The sequence below is a fragment of the Mus caroli genome, chromosome 9 (assembly GCF_900094665.2).
Source record: "Mus caroli chromosome 9, CAROLI_EIJ_v1.1, whole genome shotgun sequence".
Lineage (NCBI taxonomy): Eukaryota > Metazoa > Chordata > Mammalia > Rodentia > Muridae > Mus > Mus caroli.
Window position 1 is genome coordinate 38664732 of NC_034578.1, and position 25542 is coordinate 38690273.

Sequence of the window (25542 nt, forward strand, 5' to 3'; positions counted from 1 at the left end):
GCAGCAAGGCCTACTTAAAAATAATTGTTCTTTTAAAACTTTTATTTAATGTGGGTAGGAAAGCTTACGTGACACAGCATTGTGTGGAGGAAAACTTTACAGAGTTAGTTCTATCCTTCCACAGTGGGTTCCATGGACCAATTCACGCCATTAGCCTCAGCAGAAACTACTGTTACCTGGTCAGCCATCTTTTTAGCTAAAGTAGTTGTTCCTTAAGTATTAGACACTACTCATGCTAACCTGTGCCTGATACAGGAGTGGCTGGCTCAGTCCAAACAGGATGCTCTCACAGCTAAGCCTCCAGCCTTCCTGACACATTTCCTCCAGCGTCTAATGTGATCTGTAAACTTTCTAGTAATTTCTCAAACCTTGTGGTAGAAGAAATATTCTCATACACATGTTACTTGCATAGGCATACATACATGTACACACCATGTGTGTGTGTGTCTGTGTGTCTGTGTTTGTGTATATGTGTGTACATATCCACCTGCTTTCTAAAATTCAATATGCCTCTTAGGAGATAGGAGTTAATGAATAGATACTTTTGTAGAAGATGCCTCCCTCACTGTCTGTGATGGGGCTTTTACTTGTTAGAGGGCATCACTGTGCTGAGACAAAGTGTATATCACTTTAGTAGTAAGGAGACATCTGTGGCACTACTACTGAGTTTTACTCATCTGAAATTCACACTCGGAAGTCCTAATCCTAGTGTGCCATGACCTTGCAGGAGATGGTTAAGGATAAATTAGGTCATAGTGTGGAACCCACTTTGGTCTATAGCTTTATACAAGGTAGACACCAGGGATGTGTGCTCACAGATAAAAGACCATGTGAGCACACAGCAAGAAGCCCGACATCTAGAAGCCAAGGAGGAAGAAAGTCACCATATCAGTGCCTTGAGCTTGGCCTTCCTACTTCCAGGATTATGAGAAAATTAATTTCTGTTTTTCAAGTCACCCGGTCTGGAATCCCATACAATCACAAACCTATTAACAAAGGTGCCCTCAATTAGACTAACGAGTTAAAAAGAATCCAACAAACACAGAGAAAGCCAGGCCACTGTAGAGGGAAGGAAGGAAATTGACATCAGACAGAACATGGACAGCTCTGGGCAGCTCCTGCTTGGATGGGTGAAGGGATGGGGCACAGCAGGGTCTGTGAACCCACACTCTTTACAGCTAACTGGTGGTGTGGTATCAGGAAAGGAAAGAGCACTGGCCTGCTTCCCATCCTCCCCCAGCTCTCTTTGTCAGTTTCCAGGAATTGCTTCTGATCTGATGCATGGGCTGCACTTAAGCTGTGTAGCCAAAGTAATTAACTCCTGTGACCAGAAGTGCTGTGTCAGAGCATCCATCCACTGGGCTGTCTCAGCTCACTTGGAGCCAGCCATGTCTCTGCAGCTCTTGACATTTTTAAAGACTGTGTAGCCAGCAATCTTCCAGGGGGTGGTTGGAGGTTAGGGCTCAAAGAAGCCAAGGCTCACAGAAGACAAAGTTTGGAGAGCATCCTTAGGATTCTTTCTACCCTACCTTTGCTTTTCTAAGTTAGTGATCTTCACATGAATGTCTTCCACTGAGGAGGATCCCAGTGTGCAATCAAGAGACCTGAATGCAAATCCCATCTGTGCAAATGACTTCAAATTGATCTCTTTCTAACTGAAACATGCAAGTTACCAGCCTTGAAAGTTTGTTTTTTCCCTCTAAGACAGTGTGATGGTTTTAGGTGGTAAGACACACAGAGAACACCAGACCTGTTTTGATGTCTGTTTGAATAGCTACATGCCTGGAGCAACTTGTTGCTTTTGGCACCCAAGCCTGTTTTAGTGACTTTGTATATACATAATGGGGATAAACTTAATAATCCACAAAGTACCTGTACCTGTTAATTCTAGAATTTCAGTGTGCTATTTTTTAAAAAGTCCCGAAGTTAACTCTCCCTCTCATTTTCTGTGTGTGTATGTATTGCTCTGTCTGTCTCTGTCTGTCTGTCTGCCTGCCTGCCTGTCTCCTCTGTGTGTGTGTTTGTCTGTGTCTGTCTGCCTGCCTGCTTGTCTTCTCTCTCTCTCTCTCTCCCTCCCTCCCTCCCTCCCTCCCTCCCTCCTTCTGTCTGTGTGCATGTGTGTGTGTTTGTTTGTATGTGTGTATCTGTCTGTCTGCCTGCTTGTCTCCTCTCTCTCTTTCTATGTGTGTGTCTGTGCTGCATATGTAGGAAATAACTAGGCAGTACAACTGTTCCCTAAAATACCTTCATCCTTCATCGTTCCTGCTTTAATTTGTTTTACTATAGGCAGCACACATGGCCATAGTACCTCTACCCATACAGTAAATAATGCTAACCAGAAAAACATGTAATGTTAGGTCAACGGGGAAACGATACCGATGGAATGGAGACAATCCCACTGAGGGAAGGTGAGTAGAAGAGTGGAAGAGGGAGGCTCTAAACTGCATAGGTCAAGAGGAGGAGAGAAAAGTGGCCCATGTGACCCTCTGGCTGCTCTGAAATGCCAAGGCTCAGCCCAGTCATCCAGAGCCACACAACGGTTGCATTCACAGCTCTGGAGCCCTCCACTGTCCCACGTGCTTTGGCGCTATGATGCCATGTGTGTGCCAATCCTCCAAAAGCAGTCAACTTGAACCAGAATCTGTGGAAGATTAAATAAATATTCACCAGGTAAAACCCAGATATGAGAAACTTCCCAATCATAGGAGGATTCAAAAAACTACATTTAAAAAGGAGAAAATGAAAGGGAGGGGTAAGGGGGGAACCTGTCTGCAACAAGGCAGCCATTGAAATTTCCTTTAATTAAGGACAGTCTCCTTCAATTACATTAATTTCTCCTCCCCTTTTCAGGGCAGTCCCAGTGAATAATAGGTTTGTTTATGGCTGATGAGATGCCAAGTTGAAAGCAGGTTTTGGTTAATAAAACTGCCCTGGACCATCAGAAAGAAATCCTGTCTGCTTCAAGCAACAGAGAAAAGCTAGTTTGGGCTTGATCTTCAAGAAAGAGACCTTCTGTTAACCTGTAGCATCCTTTTGTAGCACATTTGGGACAAGTAAGAAGCAGGATTCAATGACATCTGGATCATCTCTTCTGTTTCTGAGGACCCCTCTTACCTGATGATAGACAGTTCACACTTGGGCTCTGACCGATGTCCAGTATAGTCTGCACACTGTTGCCAACCAGTCTACAAACTACATTCATTAATCTACTGCCCTGCCCAAGTACAGGTAATGGCTTCGCATTACATATCTACAACAACATGATAAACCTCACTATTGATTGTGATATGATTTGAGGCAGTTGTTTTTCTCCCCTGTTCCCATCTGTCACTAACCCTAGCAACTAAACTCTAATCAGGCACACCTCTTTAATATCTCTCCAAGACTAATCTCCCTCTGCTTATGCCTTTCTACTTCCCTTGTCCAAATCTCTGCTCATTTCTCAACTTCTGGCAGGAAGCCAGGCATCTATCTAGATGGCACATACTAAGTGTATGCTGAACAAAGGAAAAACAAAAAGAGAATGGACCAAAGTTTGAAGACTCTCATGCCTCCCACTGGTCTATCTGTGCTTATTCCCATAGCACTTTAATACAGACTGTAAGATGAAACAGCAGCCCCTTCTCCCATCCTCTTCTGCCTCTCCAGACAATGAGGACCTGTGGGATTGCTGGGCATTTTCTCACCATGCCTAAAACTAACTTCTTAAGCCAGTCTTTGAGTGTTGTCTATGATGATGGAAATTGCTAAATAGACCATGTGGGTTCTATAACAAATGCTCAGTGCCACCTGCCTTGACTGAATGAAATGACTCTCCCTTCTCCTGAGTTATGATGTGGTCTCTGCCAGCTGTCCCTTTGCCGTCTCTGTAGTTTGGTGCTGTGTTCAGGGGACACAATGGCATATGATTGTCTTGGCTCATCACTTGGATGTAGCATTGCAACACCTATCACAGAGATTACAAATAAATACTTATTGGGTAGCTAAACTAATGAAGCATCAAGATGTAATTGACGAAGTTTCGTGGGAATGACAATCCTAGACTTTAAGATAAAGTCCCATCTGACAAAAAAAAAATGTAAGGTGTGAGATAAGAACAGGTTAGCTATCTGCAGGCCAAGCAGCCAAAGGATAGTCGGAGTAGTCAGGGAGAAAATGCAGGTCCAGTCAGAAGCCTGGATGCAGTAGTCTCCCGCATTAGCTCTGCAAAACAAAGATGCTGGAAGCTGTGGGTGGGGTGGGGCCGGATAGCAAGCAATTTGCCACCTGCAATAAATCACCGTGGCTTTCCTCTCTACAGGCATTCAGGGATGCAACGTGGCTCAGTCATTTCAATAAAGCTCTTTTCAGCTCTCCACCTGAAGGACAATGATTTCCAAGTTTTACTTCTTTTATGTCTTTTAAGGGAAAGGCAGGTGGGAAGTATCGGTGTGTATGTAAACTGCAAGTGCCAAACACAAAACAAAAACAAAAACAAAAACAAAACCTGTGTAGGTGAAAATACAGTCTCAGTCTGCAAACTGCCCCTTCCTGGTATCTAGAATAGAAAACAGCTAGGCATCAAACATTTCAAAGGCCAACTTCTCAGCACTATAATCACCCACAGAACAGCTCCTAAAACGACTCACGTGTTCCCAAGCCCCTAATTAATCAGAGTGAGTTGGAACCTCGGGTGGCGTGGCAGACAGCTCTAACAAGCTTGCTTTAAAGTAGTTCAAGAAATGTGTTGATTGGAGCAAGTCAGGAGCAGGTACAGTAGAGACAACACATTCTCAAGTGACAGAGTCAGATCTGGAAGAGGGAAAAGTTGAGGTGTAAACTTGGGACCACCAGGAAATAGGTGCCTTTCTCTAGAATCACAGCCTCAAAACCATCCGGGCTCTTCTTCGAATAGAACAGATTTGAGGAATGCCTGCATTCAAATGCCTCCGTGTTGGCTTCGGAGACTCTGGCAGGTAGACCAAGAGTGGAGGAGCAGCAGAAAGCAGCAGAGGAGAGGAGAGTGCAGAATGGGGAACAGAGTTCACACAGCAGTCTTTAGAGATACACGGGGAGGTGAAGGGATCCATTCACTCCACACAGTGGGGAAGAGGGACAAAAGATGCTCAAGTTCACTCGCTGCCCTGACACCTTTGTGAAGAGCCAACACCTTTCATCTTGAAAGGAGTTCATAATTCTTTTGATAGCTTTCAGAGGAGAATGGGTAAAAGTTAATCTCCCTTTGGTTCTCTTATCAGGAGTAAACAAAGTTCAACTTTGCAGGCTCTCTGTTAGCCAGCCCGGAGAGACCCAGAGAGAGGGCAGCTCCTTAATGGGAGATATTCAATGAACACAAGGAGAGCCTGGATGGGGGTGGGGGAACACCTGCTCCCTGTTCCTCCCAATGGGAAGCTGACTCCCCGCTAGCAACCCCATCAGCCTCAGCTCCAGAAACCTTCACATGCAGGTGCTGTGCCCCTTGGTAAATCTGTCCAAGCCCCAAGGACAACATTGAGCATCTACTTCCAGGGAACTAAGTTGGCTGGAAAGAGATGAATGGGAAGAAATGAATGGGAAAATGATGAATGGGAAATGATGAATGGGTCTGGTCAGGTCAATGATTTTTCTACTATGCTTCCCTCTAGGTCCCCTTGGCTTACAGTGGGACCTTTATAGACTTTGGCATTCCATTCTGTGCATACTTCCATTGTATGGTAATGACTCCATCTTTGCCTCACACACTGGTTCCATATCAAGGTGCTGGCACTTCTACCATCATGCATCAACATCTGCATGGGTGGGTGGAATCTAAGCCTCTAGATGGTCAGAAAGCATCTAGGACAGTCTGCATTGTACATTGGCAGGCTAGCTGGGGAGGTATTCCACTCAATGTTTGTTGATTAAAAAATTCAAATGTTTAAGTCAAATAAGTAACATCAATTTAAAAATTTCAATAAAAGGGTTTTTTTTAAATGTTTAAAATTGTATACTGTAATTGTTACTTATTTCAGAATTCCCCCCCCCCCCTGTTTTTTCAAGACAGGTTTTCTTCGTGTAGTCCTGGCTGTCCTTGAATTGATTCTGTAGACTAGGTTGGCCTGGCACTTAGAGATCCACCTGCCTCTGCCTTCTAAGTAGTGGAATTAAGGTGTGAGGTGCTACCACCACCCAGCTCCTTCAATAAAACTTTTATGTTAAAAAAAAAATCTTAGCAGTAATTGGGAAACTTTCCCACAAATTATCAGGGGAGGGGCTATACTAGGAGTTGAACCCAGGACTTCACACATGATAGGCTAGCACTCTGCCACTGAACTACATCCTCACCCCCCCCCAATTAGTTCTTTATGTACTATTTTGTATGTGTGTCTTTCTTTGGCTAGACTATTGCCTTATAATGTGTCAGGATTCTCTTACATTTTGATCAATAATGATATTGATCATTATGATAATGATAAATAATATTTACAAGGCAGCACAACCAGGGCTTTCTATTGCCCCAGATGGTGAAATACCCTTCCACTTCAACCAGGGGTGTTTGCCAAGAGTGATCTCAGAACATTTGAAGTATCCTTTGGAGACCTATGTAGAAACCTTTTGTGAACATCAATTCAGAACAATAGTTGACTGCTCCATAAGAGGCAGGAGACCTAAGAAGTATAGGAGGGTTAAAAAAAACGCTGTCTGAAAGTGTAAAACTAATTGAACTAGGGTTGGTTTTCAATAACATGCATGTCTATTCAAATTAGGTCAATGAATATTTAGGAATGCCTAGAAGGGCAAAACACATCCTACAGGATAAAATGAAGGAAAGAAAACGAGGAAGACTCACTTCCCATCATCCTCCAGGGGTCCAGGCCCTCAGAGAAACACATCATTTTCAAGAAAGAACAGAACGGCTTCAGAATCCCTGATTAACCAGCAAAGAGACCAAACAAGAAAGTAATAATGACAGAAATTTTAGCATCCTAATAATGAGGGAGGGTCTTTGAGCTGAGCCTTAAAGGACAAATAGAATTTGGACAAGAGATCTTTGAAACAGAGGTCTTGTAGAAGGACAGGGCACGACTGGAAAGTCAGACAGGTTTCTGAGTCATCTGATGATTTTTATAGGTACAGTTCCTCACCCTGTACTGGACCTCAACACCCATTCTGTGATCAAAGATGCCTTGACTATGGGTTTACTGGTTAATTCAAAATCTAGGTTGTATGTGTTTGTATCCTACTCTCTATCTCTGTTGTAGAACACAATTAACATCTCTGACTCAGTCTCCACAGACAAAAACAGTATCCACACCACCAGTTTATTCAGAGAATTAAGTTAGTTAATACAGGTAAAACTCTGTGAATACAGGATGAGTTAACACTTACCATGTCTGGGACATGGTAAGTATTAACTCGGTGTTTGTTAAAGCAATGTCAACTATAAAGCTGTGCATTTCTTTTAATCACAGATTATCTGAAAGGCCAAGGAGGTGTGGAGGAAAATTCCTCTTCTGTTACCTTAATACTCAATTCTGAAGTGAATTCATGGAAAGAGAAATGCCTGTGGTAGAACACCCTGTGTCATCTCCTCCGTGTCCTTCATCATCTCTGTTCTAGAAGATCACACCTGCATTGAGTGACCCCAGGGCTTCTCCTCATCCTGAGGTCATGGGTTTGGATCTGCCCAAACTAGAAACTATTCTGGTGATGCTCTGGAGCCTCAAAAAGCTTAACACTCCACAGCTCAGAATAGACCTTGTCCTCACTGTGGACTCCCCTTTGCTAATGGTTTCAAGTATCCCAGATTGCATTACTACCAGGAATCGATCGCTCAGCTCTATAAACACTGTCTATTTTGGTCATCTTTCCCCAACTTTCAGATATATTTATTTCCCAGAATACGTCAACTCTTAGACAAAATAAAATCTGATTACAGAAATGGAATCAGTATGCTATCCCATTGTCGGGAAAGCTGGAAAACTTCCTAGAGAAATATTTTTTTTTGTCGGTCAGAGCAAAGAGAATTCATTTCTCTTACATGGTGGGCCCAAAGTGTAACAGACAGAGCAGACTTAAGAAATGCACTGAAACTATTCATGAGTCTTCTACAGCTTCACAGAGCATCTTTTAGAACTGGTTTGAATGTCCAGAAGCCACTGATGGCAATAAAGCACTTGAAATGTAGCTGGAGTGACACAGAAACTGAACTTCTCATTTTAATTCCTTTAAATTTGGGATTTGAGATGTTTGTGAGGCAAGTGATCTACCCTTGGGTTTGATCCACAGTTCCAAAAGCATGTATTCTAGGAACAGAATTGCATATAAAATTTTAATGTAAATTATTTTATTTTGGCTACTGTCCTACAGGCCCGAAACTTTTAAAGTTTGGGAACATTTAGAAATATAAATCCACTTAGCCAACTATAGCTTTAGGTCATTTAAATATGTATTAAGTATTTCTAATGTGAATTTAGCACCTACATTGAATTGTATAGTAAAAATAAAATATATAGATTTTATAAACTCAGTGTGAGAAGATATATAATCTACTCTTAATATTTGATATTATAGTTTTATTATATTTAGTTAAATTAAAAACACTAAAATTACATGCCCTGACATTTTTTTTAATTTTGTTTGACTCAAACAAATATACTTAGATGCTTTACCTTGTGTTTCTATTGGACAGTGATAAAAAGAGCAATTTCACATATAATCTCCTTCTTTACCACAACCCTATTAGTTGGTTATAATCTCAGCTATAATCTACTTCTTTACCACAGTCCTATTAGTTGGTTATAATGCTAGGGTTACCCCATTTTAAAGATATGAAAATGTAAGTTTAGGTATTTATGAGGTCTCAAACCTTGGAATGAGAGCCAAGCATGAGTTTAAGGTTTCTGGAAAAGAGATGCCTTTTACAAATCGCAAAATGTAGCAATGAAATAATTTCTTCTGCATATATGAGTCAGTTTATCTTTGACCATCCATTTTATACCCAGCCCTTCTTTCTCCAGTGATTTCCATGATGTTTTATGAATTTCTAATTTCACATATTAACCTTGATTGTAAACCTTGATTGTTTTTAAAATTCTAAAATTATTTTCAGAAATTTTAATAAATTTTAATTGCACTGAATATGGATTAAAATTTCAAGCGAACCAATAATTACAAAGAGAATTACTACAAATAATGAGAGAGGGCTGAAAGATGAGTCAGCAGTTAAGAGTAGTAGCTGTTATTGTAGAGAACAAGGTTTCAGCATTCATAATTCTAGGAAATCTGACGCCTTCTTTTGTCCTCTTTGGACTCTGAACACACATAGTACGCATAGACACTGTCAAGAACATGAAGCACCAAAATTCTGCTAATCCTTAAATACTTCTTAGTTTTTGTGTTCCATTGAGTGGTGTTTTATGATGTGGTTTATTATTATTTATTATGTGCATGGAACATTATTATCACTTTATAGAAATTGCTTATTAGTTCTATGCCTGAGTTTATAATAATTTCTGTATAGAAAACCTTATTATCTCTTAATAAGAAGACTTTTATCTCTTTTCTTCCTGACCTGAAGCATCTAATATATTCTTTGTTCCTTATTGTATTGTCCAGGGCTTTCATTACTTTCTTAACTTATAGCAAACATAACAGTACCCTTGTTTTACTCTTGACCTTACAAAAATAGTATCACAGACAAAGTTTATGCCTCATATATTTTAATATATGTTTTCATGTCAAGAACTTTACTGTAATTCCTTCTTATTTTATATTATTTAGACATAAATCCGTTTTTATCTTCCTTATATATCTTTTGTGAATCTACTGAGATAATCATGACTTTCCCTTATTTCATATAAAATCCTTAAACATTATTAGTAAATTTTAATACAGTTTTTATTTTGCCTACCTTAAAGTTTTATTGGATTCTCTGCTTTTAGATTTATAAATAAAATATATATAATCTTATTTCCTACTACCATTTTTAACAGGATTTTGAAATCAAAGTTATTATTTCCCTTAAAATATGATTTGGAAACTGAAGAAATCAAGTCTATTTCTACAAAATTACCAAGAAATAAACTTAAGCAAAATTGTAGACATTACCTACAATCAAATTGTTAAGCATTAAAGAAGGAAAATGAAGACACAAAACTATGCAAAGAGACCACATTTCTTGGATTGGGAGAATCTATATTGTTAAAATGTCCACAGTATCCCCAAGTAACCTATCAATTTGGTGGGCTTTCTAACCAGACATGATAGTTTGGAGAAAATGGGTTCCCAGACGCTCAGAGGGAGTGGCACTATTAGGTATGGCCTTGTTAAAGTTGTTGTGACTTTGTTAGAGGAAGTACGCCACTTAGTCTTTGAGGTTCCAGAAGCTCATGCTAGGCCCGGTATAACACTTTTTCTTTCTGCTGTCTCCCATTATGATACAGAACTCTCAGCTCCTTCTCCAACACCATGTCTGCCTACATGCTGTTATGCTTCCCACCATGACAATAAAGGACTAAACTTCTGAAACGATAAGCCAGTCCTAATGAAATGTTTTTTTTAAATAAGAGTTTCAGTGGTCATGGTGTCTTTTCACAGCAATAGAAACCCTAAGATACCACACATCAGAGACATTCTTCACAGAACTAAAATTGAATCCTAACATTTGCACAATATAACAACAACCAGAATAGCCAACGCCATAATAAGCAAAGACAGCAAAGCAGGAGGCATTACTCTATTTGACTTTAACATTTATATAACAAAGCTAGAGTCATCAAAAGAACCTGGTATGGAACTAAGACAGAAACATACATAATTGGAACAGAACAGGAAATCAAAAGTAAACCTATCACATAGATCCACCTGGTTTTCTGCAAAGACAACAAGAGCACATGTTGAAGAAAGAATAGCCTTTTTGTTTAAGTGGTATGAGAGAATTGTGTACTCATACAAAGAATAAAACTGGACACCTACCTCTCAGGGGTGAAACTTAAGACTTAATGCTGCTTGGAGGAAATAGAGGAACAGCAACAGGGCATTAGAATGGATGAAGGTTTTCTGGGCAAGATCCCTGAAGCACTAGAACCAGAAACAAAAATGGGAGAATGGGATTACATCCAGCTTAAAGTTTCCACACTGCCAGCAGTCACCAGCATGCAGAGGCAACATCAGAATGAAGAAAAGACTTGCAAACCATTTACCTGACAATCAAGATCCAGAATATCTAAGGACTCCGATAATTCAGAAAAAAAATGCAAACTAACTCACTTAAAAGTATAACTTTCTAAGCATATGCCAATGGCCAACAAGTACATAGAAAGGCTCAATATTACTACTCATTGTGGAAATACAAATCAAACCACAGTAAAAAAAAAAAATAGCTATTACATAAGTGGCTTTTTAAAAACATGCATTGGTGTTTTGCCTGCATGTATGCCTATGGGAGGGTCCCCTACAACTGGAATTATAGACAGTTGTGAGCTGCCAAACGGGTGTTGGGAATTGAACCTGGGTCCTCTGGAATAGCAGCCAATGCTCTTAACCACTGAGCCATCTCTCCAACCCACTATTACTTAAAAACAAAAGCTACTAAGTGTTAGTAAGGGTGTGGAGAAAGAATATTTGCATACTTTGGAAAAACACAAATTACAAGAATTATGGTTAATAGCATGGACTCCCCACCCCACCCCCAAAGAATGAGTATATGACCTGTTAGTTCTACTCCTGACTAATGGCCCAAGGAAATGAAATCAGGATGTGAGCAAGACAACGTCATATCTATGTTGTCTGAAACATTATTAACCATAAACAAGAAATGGAAATAAAGTGGGGTGTGGTGGCGCATGCCTTTAATCCCAGCACTTGGGAGGCATAAGAAGGCAGATTTCTGAGTTTGAGGCCAGCCTGGTCTACAGAGTGAGTTCCAGGACAGCCAGGGCTACACAGAGAAACCCTGTCTTGAACAAAACAAAAGAAAAAAGAAAGAAAGAAAGAAAAAATGGAAAATGGTTGATTAATTGGTACTAAGTCACATTTAGATGAGTGTAAGTTGTTGTTTGCACAGTACGTGCTATTGCACAGTAGGGGGACTAGGAGTAATAATTTTGAATTATCATGCTGAAATAACAAGCCTATGTATATTTCAAGCATGCATGGCTTCTTATTAGCATTGCTACATTATATATGATTTTTAAAGTAAACATTTTAAAATATGATTTTCAAATCTATCTGTCCTTGTGCATTGTTATATACAAAAATTATCTCTTCCTTGAACTCATTTGGAAACTACTTCAGCCTAAGGCTTATGGGTTGGGGAGGTAGTAAACTTCCTCATCCACAGCAAAGGGAGGAAGAGGAGGAAGCAAAAGGAAGGAGAGGAGGAAGAAAGAAGGGCTAAAATGTGAAGAAACATGGCTGAAAAGTCTCATATTTAGCAAATTACACAAACCTGTGACTCAATAAGTTGCATGAACGCCAAACAAAATAAATACAAAGCACTCTTGTCAAGACGTATCGTAATCAATCATCTGAAACCTAAACACAAAGAAAAATCTGGGGATTAGAGAGAGACTGTGCATTACTAGCAAGAGATAAACAATTTAAACAACAGCAAATTTCTCCTACAAAATCCTGGAAGCCACAAGGAAACACAAGCTCAGAGAGAAGAGCTGGCATTCAGGAACCCCAGTAAAATACTCTGCAGGAAGAAAGGGAAAAGACCTCCTGAGGTGAATAAAGCAAGGAGAATCTGTGGTCAGTAGCATCACTGAAAGACCAGCTGATGAAATTCTTCTTATAAGAGTGGAGGGAAATTTCAGAATAGGGAATGAAGGAGGAGCACCCTGGGTGGTAACACACAAGTGTCAGACTGTCCCCACCACTGGACTGTACAGTATCATTTTATATATAAAAACAAAATAATAACCTTTTCACAAAGTTACCAATGTACTAGTTAAGCTGACTGTATTGTAAGAGGGAGATGGGAATGGAAACTGAGGATTTTGGCAATCACAATTTGAGGTAGACTATTTGAAGTAGAAAAATGCTGATAGCAATTAATTGAGGGAAAAGCAACAGTCGATGCCTATTGTAATCCCTAGAGTAGACATCACAAACTATGAAAAATGTGTATAAAAATAAATAGAAACTCATTTCTAAAAATGGTTTGAATACATGAAAACGGGGAAATGGAAGAATGAACAGGAAAGCATAGGGCATAAACGAAAATAATATTAAACCAAAAATGTCAAAAGATTCCATCCTAATAGGTGTGTAAATTTAGACATAAACCTCATAGGTCTGGGGATGTTGCTCAGTGGTAGAGCACTTGCCTAGCAAGTCCAAGGATTTGACTTCCATCCCCAGCACCAAACGCATGTAGATTTATACAGGTGCCAATCAAAAGCTAAAATAGCAAAATAGGTTAGAAGAAAGAAAACATCCTCAATCCAAGGGCATGTTCGTCACCACAAAAACCAAAACCACCACCACCAACAAAAACAAAAAACAAAAAAGCAAAAAAAAACTAAAAACCCAACACCCAAAACCAAAACCAAATAACAACAACAACAACAAAACAAAACACCAAAAAAAACCCTAAAAACCCAACCTTTAAACATAATTATATTAAGAGATTAAAAAAATAATGACAGAGCCTGGGAAGTGACACTTGAGCAAGCATAAGGACCAGGGTTGGGATCCCCAAGTCCCAGTGCTAGGTAAGCATCGAAATCTACCATCATAATTCCAGCCTCCTCAAAAGGCGATCCAGAGCAAGCTTACTATCAAGATTAGCCAGACAAGCTCTGGGTTGGAGTGAGAGACATCTTACTGATTAAGGTAGAAGACCAATGGAAGACTGTCTCCATATCAATCCCAGACCTCCATACATATCCACATGCATATACACCCACCACCCCAAACATAGTCATACACTCATGTAAATATGCATTCACATACACTCAACACACACACACACGAACGAGCACAGGCACGTGTGCATGAAAAAAGAAAAGAAAATTAAGTAAAATATCAAGCAAACACTAATCAAAAGAAGGCTAAAATAGCTTTATTAGTATCAAGCAAGACAGAATTCAAATTAAAGAAAATTGCGAGATTCAATGAAGGACATTATACATTGATAAAACGACCAATTCCTAATGGTGATAAAGCAAGCTTAAACGTGGCTGCATCGCAAAAAACAGACCTGCCTGCAAATTATAGTGGCTATGCTTTTAATTAGTCAGGAAGCAATAGCTAAGCTCAGTTAACTCAGGCTAGGGATGTGACTCAATGGTGGCATACTTGCCTAGCATGTATAAAGTCCTCAGTGTCCACAATGCTACAAAAACAAAAACTAACTCAAATTCAATCATACATAAGTATAAAAACTTAGAGGAGCGTTTTCAAACGCTGGAAGTTGGGCATGGTGCCTCCCTTCTGTAATCACAGTACCTGAGAGGCTAAGAAGGATTGCCTTACAGCTCAGGCCAGCCTGAGCTAATCAGTGAGATAGCCTGGGCTACAGCAGGAGACTTTGTCCCAGGAAACAAACAAATGCACACAGTTCATTCTTTGTTTTAGATGTTATAAAGTTATGACATTACAATAGTTATATAGGATGAATACAATCTTATTTTAAGATAAGAAAAACAAGTTTTTGATTTTCCTGAGTCCTAGAGCTGGTGAATATTACAAATGAGATTCGACTGAGGACTTCCTGGGGCTTCTTCTTTCTTAGGACGATGACTCCTTCTATAGACTTCATTTCCCAGTTTCCTTTGTAACTGCACCTGGCCACGTGACAAGTTGTTATCCAATGAAGTGTTAGCATTTTACTGCAGCCTTGGTCTTACTGGGATGCATTGTGTCTCCCTCCTGCTTGCTGTTGGCTAGGTGAGTCTTCTGCGACTAGAACAAAAGCATGGGTCTCAGATCATTAAGCAGAAGCCAGAAGTTCCAGAAAGACATTAAAATAACACCGACTTGTATTGACTTATGAAGCTATCACTTCAGTTTTCAACTATCTTTGGAGAAAACCTCTGAAATTTATATTTTGTTTAAGTCACTTTTTTTTTTTTTGGAATGAATCATTTTGAGTCACTCGGCTGACTCGCCCTCCAAATGCATGTGGACTTCAAAGCTTCTTTTTTTTTTTTAATTTTTTTTTACTATTATTTGTGTGATCTCTTAAGCACCGTGATGTTGCACTGTGTGTGGTACACACACACTACAGCATAAAGCATACCTTTTCAACTGTGTTCAAGCAATTCAGATTTATAACTCTCCCCAAGCCATGCAGTGTCTACGATACAGTGGAAATCCACCAGAATTATAAATGCATTAACTCACAAATGTGAGAATCAATATTTCAAATAATCTAGGAGACCAATGTGCACCCCTCACTGGCCTCCAGGTGCTACCCATCACTCCTGTCAGCACACCGGTGTCAGCTCTGAAGAATTGCATATTGACTTAGTATTGACCCCGGAAAAACAGAACAGAGAGTGGAAGTTGCCTCAGAAAAAAAAAAAAAAAAAACTGCCAGGTTTGCTTGTTAGCCCAGCTCTGAAAGCGTCTAAAAGAGAGACTTTTAGCGTCTAAAAGTTCTCCTGCCTTGCCAGAAGTCCTGACATGAACCTTCAAGACATTACCCAAATCACACAAAAGCTCACTAACTCTCCTCCCAGCATTTACACACAAAACAGAAGAGGCTTCCGCCACCTAATCACTCACAGAGAAGCAAATTCCCCTCACTGTCTATGTGCCTGTGTAAAAAGGGGGTTGGGGTGGAGGGTGGTGTCAAATAAGCCTGTCCCAGTCCATCCAGCAAAAAGGCCACTGAGAAAAGCATGCCTTGGCTTTTGGAGCCCCCAGTGAGGAGGCTGTTAGGGAAATGGTTCTGTGTGTAGGAGGAAGAGGAGACTTAGTTCTGGGATACAGGGTTGAAGGTCACGGCAGTCCTTTGGAAATTCCTATGGCATGTGAGCTCTTCAAAACCTCAGCTAATAGAATGTTTCTTTTTCAAAAGAAGGCAGATGTGGATAGGCACCCACATCTGGAAAGAAAAGGCACAAGGCTGTGCCAGGCACAGAATTAAGCTGGTATTTGTGTTTGTATCATGGCAATTGGCTTTGGCTTCTCATTTTGCATAATCTCCTCTATGGAGAGGAGAGTAATTTCCCTTCAGTTCATAGCCTGATGCCTGCAGAGGACAGAGAGGAAGTCTCTGCATTTTATGAAAGAGAAAATCACCAGCGTCCCTTTTGTTCCCTTCCGCGGGATTTGGACGGATTACGTATACTTAAAAGGGAAGGCAGCTTTTAACCTTAAAAAAAAAATGGGAGAGGGAGAAAGAAAAGAAAAAGGTTGGGGGGGGGTGGCGGAGGGAGGAAGAAAACTGGCTGCATTAACACAGTGCATTGGCATGTTACTAAATCTAAGGCATTTTGAAGGATAAATTCTCAGACTTTAACCAAAACATGAAACAAATTCTTCAAGCATAAACTGCCAAGCTCATCGACTTGTTCAGATCCCTCATCGAACTGCGCGCTTAGCTCTGTGATTGGCTGTTTAACACTTCCAGGCTGGTGGAGGTGGTGGGCAAGGGATGTGCCGAGGGAACTGCTCGACGAGCCTGGTGTGTTGGCCTCTCTCAGAAGATCAGACTTCTGGAATCGATTTGGGCCCAGAATTGCATTACCGAAGGAATGCAGACTATGTGCAAGCCTTGACGGCTTGTGAACCACACTTCCTGAAGCTGGCCACAAGCCAGCACCGAGACCATCAGCATCTTAAAAATGAATTCTTTATGAGACAAAGAACAAGCCACCCAATTTCTGAAATCACTGAAGTGGAAAGCTTGTCTGTAAGTAACCTAAAACTGGTCAACACTTAGACTCCTTTGTATTTTGAGTATATGGGAGGGATCAAATGTCACTCCCAAAATGCCTTTTCCTTTCCACAGGCAGGCATTGTGAGGCCCCGGGTAGCCTGGGATTATTATCTGACTGAAACTAAATTGCTCTGGTTAGACATCTGTTATTCTGTCGAAAATATTGCCAAATGACTGCACCAAAATCAGGCAAATAGGATGAAGTGTGTTAAGGAAGGGTGAGGGTCGCAGCTCTCCCAGTCTGGACATGATGAGGTGACTCTCCAGGAAGGATTTCTGAAACTCCACACAGCGTGATTGCAGGAAGGGGTGTCTTACAGGCTCCTATAGGGACAGTAAGCTGTGCAGCCATGATTAGAAACAAAAGAGAGCATTCCCACCACAGACAAGAGATAGGATGCTGCTCAGAAGCCAAAGCCAGTAATGGTAGCTGTGGGTGTACATGGCACCACCACAGAAATGCCAGCTCAAGAGGATCGTGAGATGAGGCAGGACACAAGGAAAGCCATGAGGGGTTTAAGGCTGCATTCCTCTTATGGTTATGTATAGTTGATGCTCTGTGAGGCAACGAGTCGTTTCTACCTGATATCCTTCAGGCTACATCATTTCTTTTGTCTCAAGTTTGAGTCCTTTCCTTCAAAGTCAAAGTTACAACACCCTAGAACTAACAGGTGCTTTTGGCTCACAAAGGTCAATTCTGGCTCTCAAATTCAACCACCTCATAGAGTTCACCAGGCTAAATAGCTTGCCTTTCTTTGCAAAGAGAGAACTAAGTCTTCTGAAGTAAGAGATGCACAGAGACGTGTGGGTCCGATTCTGTCCTAAATAACTCAAACACGAACTGTCCAGCATTCTGCAGACAAGCCCAAGACCTTCATTCTTCCTTCCTCATACCATGGGGCCTTATAGCAGAGTTTCTTGAACACTTCCTACTCATTAGCCTCCTCCACTAGATGAAACATTTACATGACCCTAAGTATGTAAGTATATAAGATAGATCTACAGATCAAAAATATCTACTGATAAATCATAAAGAAATTTGTTTTAAAACAATTCTTTGTTATCCACATAATTGTAACATTATTAAAGATGGAAGAGATCTGATGATATAAATGTGTCTCTTTATTTTTATATAAACAATTAAATCATGCTCGAATAGTTGATAGCGTGGGATGTTCAGCATCTTCAATGTTTTTCAGAGTTGATCTATATTTTGACTTTATGATTATCAATGCTGAAAATCTGCTTCACAAAAACATATAGACTAAAGCAGAAATAAATTTAGGAGTCTTTCAGAAACTGCTGGCAAATATCCAAATCCCAAGCCAAAATCCATTGGGTAACTTTTTATGAGACTGAAGGCAGCAACTCAAAAACCAAATATTCACACAGTACAATCCAAAGATACACAAACTTGACACAAACATGGTGAGAAACAATGCTCAAGAAATATTAAAAATCTTTATTTGCATGAATTAATTCATCATGTTTCCATAAGATCAGAAAATGTTGCTTGAGCATCAAAAACTCTACAGTGCATAGCATGCAATAGCCTCAAATATGGGAGAGGTACTGCAGGCAGTCTTTGCTGGTGCTCGGTGGTGTGACACCCTGTGCAAGGATGACATTGGGTGCAAAGTGAATACGTTGTGTGTTTAGGACCAAGTCTGCAGTGAAGTCATGTGATACAGTACAGGCAAACTCTGCAAGAAACACCTCATATTCACCATAGGGTTGGTTTTAAATTAATTTTGATGGTTACGTGCTTGGGAGCCATACATCACTGCTAAAATTTTCAGATCCCCACATTCAGCTACACCCATGTTTTAAGAAGCTAAAGGCCTGATGTGGTGGTTTGAAGAGACGGGTTTGAAGATCATATATTTGAGCGTGTAGGCATCAAGGAGTGGCACTATTTGAAAGGATTGGGAGGTGTGGCCTAATTGGAGGAAGTGTGTTACTTGAGGCAGGCCTAGTTGCTCTGTCTTCCTGTTGCCTGTGGATCTACATGTGAAGTTCATAGCTTCATTTCCAGCACCATGAATACCTGTGTGCTGTCATGCTTCTACCATGATAATGGATGAAACCTCTGAACTGTAATTTCAGTTAAGTACGTGTGCGTGTGTGTGTGTGTGTGTGTGTGTGTGTGTACATGTGCATATATGAATGCCCATGGCCATCCTGTCTTTTCACAGCAATAGAGCACGGAGAAAGAAGATCATACTATTAAGGTTTTACCTTCAATGTAAAATTTCATGCCTATTTCCCACTGAATCATTATGAAGAAGCCAAAGAAAAATCTTCCTGAGCAGTGCCTGCCTTCATTTTCTTACTGTGAGAATCTCACACCTACTCAGCCCATCTGTCATTATAGCAATGTTAAAAAATGACATTCTTAAGGTGTAACAATGAAGATTTAAGTGAGGCCCAGGTTTCCAAGTGAAGCCCTCATGTTTGATTCAGATCCAGTGATTTGAATCAAAATATTTCCATGGGAACCTGCAGCCAGCCTGAGATACTTACTCCCAAATTGAATAAATCTTTTTTTTTAAATTAAGTTCTGGGTTTTGTTTGTTTATTTTTATTTGCTCTCTAAAACAATACAATGAACTGAAAGACAGTTTTAAAAACAATACTGACACATGCAGATAAAAGCTGTCCTTTCTAAACAGTATTTAAACAATAAAATTAAATTTCTTTGAGCATCAATTCCCTGAGCTGTAGACAGTGTCTAGTACAATGGAGAACAAATGGATGAGTGAATGAATGAAAAAAAAAGCTTTGTTTAAATGAAAGATTTATAAGATCTGAACAGAAAGCAGACTATGAAAGACTTTCAAAGCTTGTGTTCAGTGGCCAGGGATGAGCTGATCAATAAGAAAGGGCCAGAAATGGTAACACATGAAGCTGGGAAACTCACAAAGTCTATCTTAAGATGGCATTAAGAAGAATGTTGAAGGAAGAAATCAGCCTATTGGGTCAGAAGATCAGGGTCACCAGAATTGTTATCATAGACTACCACAAACTGATTCAACTAATTTTCCGCTGAGCAATGCATTCCAGGGCTTTTGAAAGTCCCCACACTTCACAGCATGCTTCCCCAGCAGGAAGGGCCCCTTAAACATAATTTGATTCAGTCCATGTGTTTAGAAGAAAAAAGCAAAGACCCAAAGCAGTGGTGTAGCATGCCCGAGGTCACACAGTTATGTAGCCACCCACTCAATGTTCCTTCCAGGGCACCATGGTACCATGCTAAGAGTTCATGGAAGGGATGGAAAGCCAGGATAGTGAAAAGCAGGATGCTAGATACAGAAGAGCTACTTAAGAAAGGATGGGCTCTAAGTATTCAGAGTGAGTGGGGGAAAAACAGGAAAGAATGTAAAACATTGATGTAAAGGAGCCTCAAGACCCCCACAGAGCAAGGGGGACACAAGAACTTGGTTGATAAACATATGGAGAAGGAACATGGCTATAAATCCAGTTGGGACACTTCCTTCTCAAAGGATCTGTCCCAAACACAGCAATGTCACAGGAATGCAGGCTGCTTTGCTGTTGGCTGGGAGAAAGAGAAAGTGGCTTGAGCCACGCCTCATAGCAAGCATTTCCGAGTGAGATTCCATCATCCCAAGTGATGCCAGAACCACCAAACCACCAAGGACTATGGGGAAATGACTGGCTGCTCTGATCCAAGCAGAACCAAAGGATTGAGATGTTCCAGGAGTTGCTTTTAAAGAAAGTTTTTCCCTGCCCTGCTGAGAAGAGAAAACCCATGAAGAAGGGAGAAATGGAGCTGTGTTACAATTCATCAGTACATGTAAAGTAGGAGAGCGAGAAAGGCAGGAACAGGGTGGGTTATATACTTTCCATAGCATGAAAACCTGTGGGCCTGGAATGGAATGCAATGAAAACGTTTGACATAGACGGCCAGGATTTGGCTGCTGGACTGTTGGAATAGCTGCAGACACAGAGGGGAGCGAAACATGCAGCCTCCCAAGGGCTGGCATAAGAACATAGCCCGGACAAGAAGACAGGCAGCCAAAAGCCTAATTGCCTTAAAGTTCAGGTCGCGCCTGGAGACACAGTGCTAGAACTTGGCCCAAATGAGGGAAATGGGGCTTCTGTCTAAGGAACTCAATCAGGCAGATGGACCCTCTCACTTTCTACACCGTGTTCAGACTGGCGAAGATCAAAATCAACCACAGTTGCTCCGAAACAGTCCCTTCTCCTTTGTTCTGCCTGTCAATGGCCTTATAACCTTCAGACCTTTTTGAATGTTCTGTAGGAGCAAGCCGATAATGATTGGACAACCAGTTTTTTTTTTTATGCATGTAATGACTTCTTGAGGATTCTAATTAGGAGATGATAAACATGTAGGACCTTAGATCAAGCGTGTAAAGCATCAAGCCACCCTCCATCACTACATTCTGCACACACACAAAGCAACAACTAAGGTGTTGAAAGAGACAGTTCATGCCACACTGGCATGACTTTTATGTACATAAGCTGACTATACCCTCAATTTCACCATTATATGGAAGGGGAAACTTGGAGATTAGAAGATTTAAACTCTTCCTTGGGTTATATAGTCATGCCAATCCGGTTTATCAATGTTGAAGCACTTTACTATTTGCCATGTCTCCCTCAGCCTTTTAAGGCAATAAATGCTACACTTTAAATATATATATATATATATATATATATATATATATATATATATATATATATATATAAAATCTACATTATAGTTATATATTGATGAAGTGAAACTTCAACGAATACCTTGGATGAAGTAACAGTCTGGAAAACCAGGTTCTCATCAGAACTGGGGCACTTAATGCTGGGGATGGACACTATTTAAAATCTCTCACCCTGCTTGTCTGCTTCCACATAAAGCCATAATGCTTCACCTCAGAGATGCATTCCATCTCCCACAGATTGATTTGGACAGAGCCAGTGTCATTAATTAATTAAGAGAACGCATTTTTCTGACCATCACACTCTGTTAAAAGGATAATTCTTTCATCTTCATGTGGAGGGACCAGAAAGACAGCAAGCACTTCTATGTCTAAGTCTCAGGGTCCTGCACCTGCTACCTTTGCCTCTATGATGTCACTTTCCATCATTCAGGACCTCAATGTCTCTTCTCCCAAGTCTTTGATAACATTTCTCAGAATCACTTTCTACCAGAGCACAATTAAAGAAGCCGATTGTGCGGCAACGTTAAAAGTTCTCTTTAAGGTGCAAACGATTGGTTCAGTGCTTTCTAGGGCAACTCTGTGATCTCCCTAATAAATCATATAGTTCTATTAATATTGGCTGAGCCTTTGGATATTATTAAGAAGAAAGTGAGGTACTTTATACAGTTGGTTATGAGAGAGCGAGAGCAAGAATGTCTCCTTGATGAGTAACATTGCTCTTGATAGTCTATGTTTATTAAAATGCTCCTTTCTACTTTACCTGTCTTCAGCAAGTATAAGCTTCTAACCCTTGGGATGGAACAGGACTGACAGAGAGTTAGCCTGCCAGCATTACTTTCATTTTCTCTGGTACTATCAGATAGTTCCTTGGCAGATTAAAAAAAAAAGTAATCAATTTCAAATTCCTTCATTATAAAATACCTGCATGGTAGTTTTCATTAACCACCAACTTGACAGAATCTAGGAATACCTGGGAGATGAACTTTTGGATATGACTGTGTGGGATAGCCTTGATTGTATTCATAGAGGTAGGGAGAGTTGCCTACTGAGGGCAGCACCATTCCCTAGGCTGGAATACTGAACTGAACTTGATCTTAGCCAAAAGGCCGAGAAGCGATTGGAATACTAAACTGAATAGGAGAAAGTGAACTGAGGTCTGCATGCATGGAACTCTACTTTGCCATTGTGGATGTGATGTGACTAGATGCTTCATGCTCTTTCTGCCTTAAAATCTCCACCATAATGGACTATACCTTATGAGACAAAATAAATTCCTCCTCCTATAAGTCACATTTGTCAGGGTCCAACAGAAAAAGAAACTATGTGGCTTTTTATTGCGCATCATAGTTCACAGGTTAGATGACCTGACCTTGTTGTTGGCTTAAGACTGATAAGAGCATCCAGTTTGATGTAAATGGTAGCATTGTCTTCATACAGAAACAAAAAGCTTTCCGAAGCAGGTTAAATAATTACACAGAAGGTCAAAAATGTCAAAACTTGCTCCAAATCTTGAAGATATCAGGTAGTGTCCCCAACAGGTATTGAGTATGGGGGGAAAAAAAGGTGTGGGGGGGAATCAGAGATGTTAGAAATAGCATCTAAAATTACATCTGAGCCTTAATATCAATTGCTGACACCTAAGAGGGGTTTATTCACTTTAATAAGTGGTTCCTGTTAATACTTACTTTATATTTTTATAATGTTTCCTACTTTGTGATGTAAAGCTGAAAATGTTATGTGCTCAAGGTCATGTGTGCTGTAAGTGGTGAAAAACCACACAATTCTATCTCAGAGCTGCTGAGTTCTTCCTCACAACCAACACCCGGACCCCCAACAGAGCTGGACAGACTCCAGCCAGAAACCAGCTCACACCAAATGGTGACACAGTTGGGATCCATAACTAGAAACAGTTAAGAAGTGTAAGGGAATTCTGCCAGGCATGTGTGTAACAGATACCCCAGTCATCAGAGGAAGGCAGGTACTCCATTGGTGTCACTCATCCACAAGAGATTAGTCATCAACAGCAAAGTATTAGTGTTCTGTGCACCCTCATCATGTTCCCCCCTGCTTGCATCCCCTTTGCTCACATGTTCCTAGCCATACTAGCACATGGGTTTGAGCTATTGCCCTAAAGTAGAGAGGTTGGCTTTGCCCCTCTTTACAAAGACACTTCAGCCTGCATTTGAAAGGATAAAGAATATACTTGATACAATAGGACATGACTTGGGAGAAAGGTTTCCTATTTTCATATAAGTAAGAAATATTAGAGCTAAAGGCCCAGTGATGATCTCTCCCAATCCTTTGGCCTTGCAAATCTGGGGCCTGAGACAGGGAGTTGACACAACTTGCTAAAGAACAGGTCTCACAACGTTTTGTAAAGGTCCAAGAAAAGATGCATGCTCCCCGTGACCTATACAGTGACCGTTTCCCAAGTGCCCCATCACTTATTTGTGAGCAGTGACTTCTGCTTCCCTAGAATTTCTCAGATTCTGACATGGTGACTCTGATATACCCACATGTAAATGAGTCTTTGAAGACATGGAAGAAAACAGCCTGCGCTCACACCTACATTTGTTTATTCTCCAATGGGGTTAGTGGCATCCGTTTAAAGTAAACACAGGCCAGATCCTCCAGACTCTCTGGATAATCTGAAACCCCCAAATTATGTGGGGAAAATAAAGCTGTTTTACTCAGCAATGCCAATGGTGGAGGGGGCAAAAATCAATCCAAAATCACTATCAACAAAACATCCAAACTGGCTTTGTTTGCCAGCTAAGACTTGAGACTAAATACAAACAAAAGAAGCAACCAATAAATACACCAGAGAATTATGAGGGAGTTGTTTAGTACCCCCCAGAGTTACGTCTCAAAGGACTGGCTAAACTCAAATGTGTGCCCCATTGAGCCTTGTCAATATGGGAAAAAGGAATAAGTAAAAGAATTTGTTTGCTGGTGTTTCTAGAGAGAGCTATTTCTGGCCTCATCTTAAGAAACATCCTTGTTCGGTACCTGAGAATTATTTTGTCTGGTTTGAGGATGTCAACACAGTGGGGAAGCTGATCTCATTCCACAACAAACATGTGTTGAGTCTAAGAGCTACCATCTCCCTGGTATTGACACAGCAGGACCAAAGAGACATACAGAGAAAGCAAATATGATGCTTCCTCCTAAGAACCAGAGAGAGATACAGCCGAATCCCAGAAGATAGCATCCAAGAACTAATGAAGCTAAGCTGGGCAGAGGTCTTTATTAGCCAGGCATGTTCAAGAGACTATCTATGAACAGAACAAGAATAGTGTCTACAGACAAGACTGCAATGCTGCTGATCATGGGTGAGAGCTTCTCTTTCTTTTCCCCTTCCTAAAGTCAGAATATCTGATAGAATCCAGAAGGTATCTGAGAGCCAAACCACACTCCATCTACCTCACTCCCAATGGTAAAGCACAATACTTGTGGAGAGAAAGAAGGCATTTGCAGGATAACATGGGGTAGATGTTTTTGTAGAAAAGCCTTGGACCTCAGATCGTATTGGGCAAATTAAGCAACGAAGTGAGCTAAGCAGACCTTCTAGAACCAAGTCAGGCTATCAGAGAGAGCCATCACCAGGAATTAAAGTGAGAAGTGAGTTTGACATGTCACAAAGGGAAAATGCCAATCTGTTCAACTTAGTGTCTCCAAAAAATGTAGATCACTCGAATCCAAGAACACATCAAAACAATCATCCATCCTGACCAAGTAGGTTTCATTCCAGGGATGCAGGGATGGTTTAATATATGGAAATCCATCAACGTAATCCACTATATAAACAAACTCAAAGACAAAAAACACATGACCATCTCGTTAGATGCAGAGAAACCATTTGACAAAATCCAACACCCATTCATGATAAAAGTCTTAGAAAAATCAGGAAATCAAGGCCCATACCTAAACATGATAAAAGCAATCTACAACAAACTAGTAGCCAACATCAACGTAAATGGTGAGAAGCTT

The 25542-nt window shown here is 40.5% G+C and overlaps 1 long non-coding RNA gene across 1 annotated transcript in view; it reads right to left on the reverse strand.

Annotated features, from left to right (window-relative positions):
• Positions 1-14517: 14517 nt before the first annotated feature.
• LOC115031953 overlaps positions 14518-25542 on the reverse strand; it is a 64945-nt gene continuing 53920 nt past the window's right edge. The window contains exon 3 of the long non-coding RNA XR_003837612.1: positions 14518-14871. This is a non-coding gene — a long non-coding RNA (uncharacterized LOC115031953). The remainder of the gene's footprint in view (positions 14872-25542) is intronic.